Source organism: Pinus tabuliformis, chromosome 9, assembly GCF_031772625.1.
Source record: "Pinus tabuliformis cultivar Carrire ecotype Pingquan chromosome 9, CPIR1, whole genome shotgun sequence".
NCBI classification, from domain to species: Eukaryota; Viridiplantae; Streptophyta; class Pinopsida; order Pinales; family Pinaceae; genus Pinus; species Pinus tabuliformis.
The window spans coordinates 540,743,692-540,752,438 of record NC_142307.1 but is presented as its reverse complement, the minus strand read 5'-3'; the positions used below and the strand labels follow the sequence as shown (position 1 = coordinate 540,752,438).

General features: G+C 37.7%; 1 pseudogene across 1 annotated transcript; it reads right to left on the bottom strand.

The window, feature by feature from the left end:
• Positions 1-3,455: 3,455 nt before the first annotated feature.
• Positions 3,456-8,356, bottom strand: LOC149149654 (pentatricopeptide repeat-containing protein At1g11290, chloroplastic pseudogene; annotated as a pseudogene). The gene is made up of 2 exons (XR_016262919.1): positions 7,954-8,356; positions 3,456-7,798 (listed from the first exon to the last, which is right to left on the bottom strand). The product of XR_016262919.1 is annotated as a pentatricopeptide repeat-containing protein At1g11290, chloroplastic pseudogene (transcript).
• Positions 8,357-8,747: the final 391 nt, after the last annotated feature.

Here is an 8,747-nt window from a genome sequence, read left to right as displayed (position 1 = left end):
GAGCGAACTTGTACGAAGTGCCACGTGTAACTGTTTCGACCTTCAGACCTAAAAATAATACACAAAAAGTACAGTCTGTCCTATTTCTATAGCTTCTTATGAAATTTCAATCTGATGCTTAGAGAGAAAGTTATGACGATTTTCCCAAGGTCACCTGTTTAGAATGTAATTCGAGAGTCTGCAAAAACCCTAACTTCCTCAGATTATATCTCCAAAAATATAGCGAGACAAGATCTGAAATTCGGACCCGAGCTTCACCAAGATTTTGGCTCAAATGGGTTTTAATTTTAGAGTCTGAAACTTCGTAAAAAAAATTATAGCGAAACTTCCACAATGACCTGTTTGAGATGAAATTATGGAGCTTGCAAAAACCCTAACTTTCTTAGATCATAGCTCCGCAAATATAGCGAGAAAAGATCTGAAATTCAGACTAGAGGTTCATAACGATTTATTCTCTGGTTTTTTTTGGCTTCTGAAACTTCATAGCGAAAATGCCACGATGACCTGTTTGAAGTAGCAAAACCCTAGAATCCAAAGCTTTGATACCAAATGTTATGAACCAGCTCAAAAAAATATAGAAAAAAGAGAAATGCTTTAAAATTCAGCCTCTTCGAAGGGGCAACCTCCTTTACATTACACAAATGAACAATTCTTGGATGATACAAATGACAAAACCTCCTTCCTATATAAAGGAGTCTAAGGGGTCACAATATAACCAAAGCCGACCTAACAATAATAATATAAAGGCACAAAAATCACAATAGTGGGCTTCTATGGAGCACAATAATAACAACATGGGGACAATAGGGGCACAACAATAACAATAAGGGATACAATGACAATAGTAATGGGGAAATCACTAGTATTATAAGGACCTAACAGATTGACCTCTAAGTCAAGGGTAGTACATGGATATTAAAAAAAGCACAAGATGAAAATGAGATGAGTTCCTAAGTTCACTTAGGAATAGAGCCGATTGGCCCTCCTTTTCTCTTCCTTTCTAGTGGAATCATAACTTGTGACATGCTCTCCATAGATATCTTGGATAATTATATATTATATTCCAAAGTTAATATTTACATTGCTTGAATACATCATGGCAAATCGACCACTGTGCCATATAAGTATATTTACCACAATTACATGTTTATCCATACACTAGTTGAACCTTGGTCTTGAGCTCCATACTAAGAATCCATATGAACTTATTTACATCATTTACACATTGGCTTTATATCTTTAAGCTCATATGGCTTGACTCCCTCCATTATAGGCACTAGTTACAATTTACGATCTGATACATCCAAGAGGTTTGAACTAGAACATAACACCCATGGGAAATCCTTTCTCCCTAGTGTAAACAAGGGTTGACTATCTATAGCATTCCTAGAATGGCAAACCTTGGCTTGGTGATTAGTAGAGACACAAGGAATGTAGATCTTTGGTTTGCCTATTGTCTTTGCTCACTAACCATAAAACTTTTGTGAAAATTCATTGGTATTTTTGCAGGTAATCACTAGCATAGTAACACATGGATGGGTAATAAATTTCCTTCCAAACCGGAAGAAGAAGCTTCAATAACCAAAAATGCATTTGATTTACTCCAAAGGTGCATATGATCGCACAACTTCCCAAGAACACCATGTATCTCTTCTCTTTTCTTCCCCTCTTATCCTCATTTGCAACCTTTTAATGGATTTTAGCATTATATTTCATGTCCTTATTTACATAACAAAATGCACCACGACAATTTTTCTCTGTATGGTGATTATTCAATGTTTCAAAATGCAACATGCTAAAATCGAAACATAATGTATGTGTTTACCCATGTCATAATCATATATACATATATGTTCAGCAACAATCAAAGGTCAAAATTGGGATAATAGAACCTTTCGTAAACAAACCTATAATGCAAACACCCATGTAGATTTCGGTACCTTTATCAATAATTGGCATAGAAACCCCACACACACATATTAGTTGACACACCAGCAAAAACACTGCACTCTAAAGCAAATTAGATTGACCCACACAAAGAGAAGCAGATGCCCATCTGTTGCAGGTTGTAGTTGCAAATGCCGATGATAGTTTGTACTTGCAATTTCAAAGGAGAAATACAATTATTATGCAAGAATGACAATTTTTGGCTCATTAGGGGTTTCATACAAATTCAAATTGCAGAATGAATTCCCCTTAAACTGAGGTGAATCAAATTGTATGGAATCAATTTGATTTGCTCAATTGTATTTTGACAGAATCAAATCCAAGGTGAGGGGTGAATTCCTGGCCAAATTTCATATGGACAAGCCGGATTCAGCATAATTCTACTATTATGGAATATATATACTATGAATGCAATTAAGGGCTTTTGTTTGTGCATTATTTTCTTGAATTTAGTGCCTCCCCTTACCGTGCAAAGAGTGGGCTGTTGTTATCCACTTTTTGGATGAAATTGGCAATATTTAAATGGTACATTCTGCATTTTTTTTGTGGGAAGAAAGTTGTACTTAAATTCGTACTCAATCAATGGCATACCGGGTGTGAATAATATTTGTTCATAATAAGAAGCTAATCGTACTCAATCAATGGCATACCGGGTGTGAATAATATTTGTTCATAATAAGAAGCTAACTTAATGTAAAATTGTATATTACATTACAATATTGTAACAATAAAATCTGTGTTGTACAAAGCACCACGAGAAAAGACAGTCATATACGACCACAGTGGAGGAACTAAAGTCTCAAACATATAAGACTTGATACAACTATGGTACAATTTAGGGCCTACGCTTCAAAAGCATATGATTACATTTAAGTTCAAGTTCACCAATTTTGCATCGAAATTAGTGGCATCCTAATCACCTGGTTCGAAATTGGTGAGATAATGTTTAGGAAAAATTTGTCAGTGTTAAAACTTAAAAAGTCCCATAAAAATTCACTATTAAGTTCGAAAAGAAGTAATAGACAATTTTTATATAATTCCATATTCCAAAAAAACAAATACAATTTGTTTAACTTCAAATCTGTTAAAAACAGTCAAAATCTGCAAAATATTTGACCTAGGTTTTCCTAATTGACTTTCGTTCTTAAAATTTCAATTAATATTTGAAAATTTGCCAAGATTTAGAAATTCAATTTGGGCAATCGGTTTTCTTTCACATTCAGTGAATTTCAAATGTTTTGGAAGAAATTCATCAAATGCAGTTACATAGGTGGCAACCAGAATACAAAAGATTTTAGCATTGCAATTATAGTCGAACAAAGCATCCAACCTGCAACAACACCACCATCCAATGGCCACTTTCATCATGGCACTTGTATCAAACAACCAAAGATGTCGCAACCTCATCCAGGGGTTAAGTCACTCCCTCTCTTCCTTGAACGAAGTACAGGTTGTCAGTGTTCAGAGTGCACGAGCTTTGACTGTATATGAAAAAGCAAACCCATCTTATTGACTGTTTCCAGAAAAATTGACTTTGTTTCTATAGCTAAACAACACCATAGTAAGCTTGAAACATTATACTTTAGACATACATGTAGTCTAACTGTACAAACCTGCCAATAAAAGGGCAATACCAATCTTAAGGTTGAATGTAATGCCTGGCCAGCTTGAATCATCTCACTGCCCACAAGTTCTTAATACTAAACATTTAAATTCATAACTTACCAGCTTGCCAACTGAATCAGTGCTGTAACATTAGAGGAGGCATCATAAACAACCGATATCATTAAATGAACAATCCCTAGAATCATGGTGATTGGAGTTGAGAAATCTAGGGACCGCTAAATCAGGTGATTTCTCTTCTTTGATAACTGCTTGTGGTGTGTTTTTACTTAAACTTGATTTGCTTCTCCTTTCACTGATTATAATTAGTGTTCTCTACAATCAAACAACTACCAAACAATAAAGAACAATGGGACAAGAGGACACAAGACAAAGGCTATTGATCCCTAACAACAGTTTCTGCAACTTCAACCTAGCAACAACTTCCACAATTTCGACCTTAATGCAGCATCACAACTTCGACCTTGATGCAGCTTCACAACTTCGACCTAGATGCAACTTCACAGCTTCAATCCAGCTTCAAAATTTTGTCCTGCCCTAACGACTTTATAACCTCTAACACAATAGAGAGAGGGGTCCAAAACTTCGATCTTGCTTTTCTTCTTCTTATCCTTGATTTTTGTCCTTTTTCCAGCGTCTTTCTTGAGGAGATCGAACTTGCTTGTTGTGTCCAAATAAGGTTGAGTTCCTTCTTATATATAGGCTTTCTAAGGGTACGAATTGCCTCCATGAGGCCGACTTGATCTTCCATGTAGGCTGACTTGTTGCAGCTTGTTTGACAAGGCCTTGGAGGGGTCTTTTATGACCCAAATAAATTTCTTTACAATATGTAACATGCCCAAAAGGGTCTTCCATATATGACAATGACTCTTATGGCTTGTTGACTCAAATACAAGCCCTAGAAGCACTCAATGGGTGTTTGACCTATAAATCAAATAACCTTGAGCATGAAATCCATGCATCAAGAATAACAATAATAAATTTCTTTTTCTCTTTTCATTAAATACATAAAAAACATGATTACATATGTCATTATATAGACCAAACCTAGTTACATATTCCAACACTTGGTTCCATGTTCTTATTCTCTGGCTAAACTCCTCAACTCTAAGCTTGAAACATCTTATTTTGGACATGTAAAATGATACTGGTTCCAAGCTATAGCATGGTGCTGTAACATTAGAGGATGCATCATAAACAACCAATATTACTACATGAACAGTCCCTCAAAGCATGGCGCTTGGTTCAATGTTTTTATTCCACAGCTAAACTCTGAGTTTGAAACATTTTACTCTGGACATATATCTAATCTGTAGGAAACTGTTGATGCAAGGACCTTCATGCTGACCTCAACGATGTCTATATGTAATGTATCGCTCATTTCCATTATCCTACTACACACTGCAACAAGTCCATAATACGAACTAATTGAATTCACTACCAAATTGAGACATAACTGATGCAGGGCTGTCACATTGAAGGAAATTTTATCACTAGCCCACATCACTACAGGTGTGATTTCTCAAAACAGGGTGCCTAAGTTCGTGTTCTTACTCCATTACGCACCACAAAACAAGAACCTCTTACACTGGTTGCAGTGAAGTTCCAACATCGTTGATGGGCACGTACAATTATTTTGTCAATCCAAAGCCTGCACCTTTACTGAGATAGGAGATTCCAATGATCCATTTCTTAATAAGCTTCATAATCCAGATGGGCAGGTATAGAAGAATGCCATAAAATTCAATACCAAATCAAAGGCATAATACAATAACATCATCTGAGGCTTGAGCCAATCGTCCATGGAGCTCTGTAGAAAGACCAATTACAATGCAAATTACAGCACGGTGCATATGAATACTTTGTGTGGGTAAACTCAAGTAGAAATAAAAAATTATGCCTTGCCAGTGCAATAGGTTGCTGGTTCTTGGTAATTTCTTCACCCATGGTCATCAATTTTTCCGTTTTGTAGGTTAATCTCATGATAAAAGTTAAGGATTCCCTCTCTTATGCACTTAGAGTCATATGCTTGTGTGCCATGCGAATGCACCTTGTGTCTTGTATTACAGAACTGTCAGAAATTTTGATGGTCCAAACACCATGTCAGAGCTGAAATCATTCCAAACAATATCCATGCACAAACTCAATACGCACAATATTGGAGTTATGCAATCTAATTTTGCACAGTATAATTAGCATCACCAGAAATCCCCACAGGAACATAATCCATCCTTGAACTGGTGAAAATGATCAGCATCTCTCATAATAATGTCTTGCCTACTATCCCGGCAATGATCGCAATGGCAGTATGACAATCACAACATACAGGAAGGTTTTTTCTGATCCAGAGAGGGGTTCCAGGGCTAGTGATGATAAGCCTAAGGGCAAGAGACAACTTCCCACTATGAGTGCCCACAGTGACGTGTTTCTTCTCAACCTCCACATCATGCAGCACAACATTTGTGCTAGGTACATACCCTGCCTCCATCTGCTCTATCAAGATGTCCAGCATTGCACAAGTTTTCTCTGATTGAGGGTGTACTATCTCCCACAAAGAATGTATGGATCATGTTATTTATCTCAATCAAGCTGCATCCTGGAATCTTTTTCAATCCCCTTTCTTTCATTGCTTTTCTCACCTTTGTTACATCATCCCACCTGCCAGCATCAGCATATATGTTTGAAAGTAGCATATAACATTCAACATTAGCAGAATCTATGGCGAAAAGCTGCTCTGCAGTGCGCTCTCCTATCTCAATATTGCGGTGAACTCTGCAGGCACCAAGCAAGGACAACCACACACCAATGTTAGGTTCTACAGGCATCTTCTTAATAAAGTCTTCTGCCTCATCCAGATTCCCAGCACGCCCAAGTAGATCAACCATGCAAGCAAAGTGGTCCAGCCAAGGCATAACACCATGTTCCGGGATCATGCAATCAAAGTATTTTCGGCCCTCATCCACCAGGCCTGCATGACTGCATGCAGACAGAACAGAAAGAAAGGCTATATGGTCTGGCTTCACATCTGTCTGCTGCATTTGAGCAAAAACAGCAACGGCATGCTCACCATGCCCATGCATTCCGTATCCCGATATCATTGCACTCCAAGAGACTACATTTTTGGTACCCATTTTATCAAATAGCTGACATGCAATCTCTAGACTCCCACATTTGGCATACATATTAATGAGCGCAGACCCCACAGAAACATCTGATTCCAACCCACTTTTAATCACATATCCATGAATCTTCTTGCCCTGTTGCAGAGCTGCTAAAGATGCACATGCCTGGAGTACATCACCAATGGTGACCGCGTCAGGTGACACATCTGCCAACTGCATTTGATGAAAAAGTATCAAGACCTCAAAAACAAGCCCACTCTGGGCATACGCACAAATAATCGAACTCCAGGAGACCACATCTCTTTCAGACATTTCGTCAAATAATTGGCACGCAACTTCAAAACTTCCGCACTTTGCATACATTGCCAGGAGGGAATTCCCCACAAAGACATCAGACTCAAATCCAATTTTGACAACCTGGGCTTGGATTTTCTGCCCTTCTCTTAAAGCCGACAAGTCGACACACGCCTGAAAAACAGAGGGAAAAGTGAAATTATCTGGCTGTACACACTCCCCATACATTTGATAATATAGTGAGATGGCATCCTCGTAAAGACCACTTGCCACATAGCCTTTAATCATCACATTCCATAAGAAAACATTTCTAATACTGATGTTGTCAAACAATTTACGCGCATCCTCCATGCTACTACACATGGCATACATAATCACAAGCTTGGGGTAAATGTTCTGATCAAGTCCAATCTTAATCATGTGGGAATGGATCCACTTACCTTGATGCAGAAACCCCGAGTGCGCACACGCTGGTAGCACGCTAACCATGACAACAGGATCAGGCCTCACTCCTTCCAGCATCATCTGATGAAACAGCCTCAAAGCTTCATACGCATCTTCACCAGCATAAGCAGTAATCAAGGCACCCCACGAAATGACATCTCGTTCAGGCATTTGGTCAAACAGTTGACGTGCAAACTCCGAATTCCCACATTTGGCATACATTGTAACCAATGAATTACCCACAACTGTATCTGATTCAAAACCACTTTTGACCACATGGGTATGAATCTTCTTCCCCTCTCGAAAAACAGATATCTCGGCACATGCCTTGAATACAAAGGGAAATGTAAAATTGTCCGGCCGTATGCCTGCACAATGCATTCGGCAATAGAGCCTGAGAGCTTCCTCGTACAGACAATTTAAGACGTAGCTTTTGATCATCACATTCCATAAGAACAAATCTGGTTTATGTATTTTATCAAACAATAGGCGTGCGTTTTTTATACTGCTGCAAACGGCATACCTACTTAAAAGCTTGGTTTCAAGATTGATATTCTGGCTGAATCCATGTCTGAGCATATGAGCATGGACTTCATTCAATCCTCTTATGTCTTTGCATGCCTGCAACAGAGAAGTATACGAATTGCATTCGTGTAGAATAGCTAGTTGGTTCACCTCTTGTTTTTCAACATATAACGATGTGCTTCCTTCGCCACTCTCATGTTTTCATATTGTCTAAGAGAAGAAGCAACATCGTGTTACTTCACAGAGTTGGTCTCTGCGGGAATTGATCTGAAAACTCTGCAGACTGGCATAGGCAACAGCCGTACATGAAACCGATAATTTGTTCATGGCCGTTTCATTTTTGATGTTCAAATTTTCCAAGTCGATTGACTTGAAACTCTCGCTTATTCTGCACATATCATTTATTTTTTTGGTGTTGTTTTGAATTTTTTTAGTAGTCGTCTACTAGGCTGACGCTGACGCTGAGGAATTGTTTGGGTAAAAAAATTTAAAAAATCTTGTAGAGTCAATATTTGAATAGTGTTTTTGATGGTGGAAATGGTTTCAGCACCATCACAAATTTTTAAGACACCTAAAATTTTGAAGTTTAACAACTATAATTTTGATTTACAAAAATACTTGTCAAATTTTCTTTAAATATTACCGGAATTTCCATATTTTTTCGGGCAACTCCTCTGCCTCATTAGACTACGACATTTTTTTTATCTTAATTTGGTTGATTTTTATTTTTTATTTTTGAATGGTTTTTAATCATAGATATAGATTCAATATTTTGAAATTTTTTGGGGACAT